Below are 214 nucleotides of genomic sequence, written 5' to 3'. Positions count from 1 at the left end.
CACCCACAGACCTTTCTTGTTTTTTATTTTGTGACACTTTGTGTTGGTTTTTCGGGCGTTCAGAGTCTTTCGAACACAAGTCCCTGAGAGGCCCGCCAGATGCCGCCCACCCCACAACACCGCTCTCCCGAACCAGCACCCTCATCCACACTCAACCCTCTCACACCCACTCTCCCCGCCTCCTCAAAGACACCTTCTCAACCCGCTGTCTCCC

The sequence above is a fragment of the Nematocida displodere genome, assembly GCF_001642395.1.
Source record: "Nematocida displodere strain JUm2807 chromosome Unknown 27, whole genome shotgun sequence".
Classification (NCBI taxonomy): Eukaryota; Fungi; Microsporidia; genus Nematocida; species Nematocida displodere.
This window is presented reverse-complemented; position numbering follows the sequence as displayed.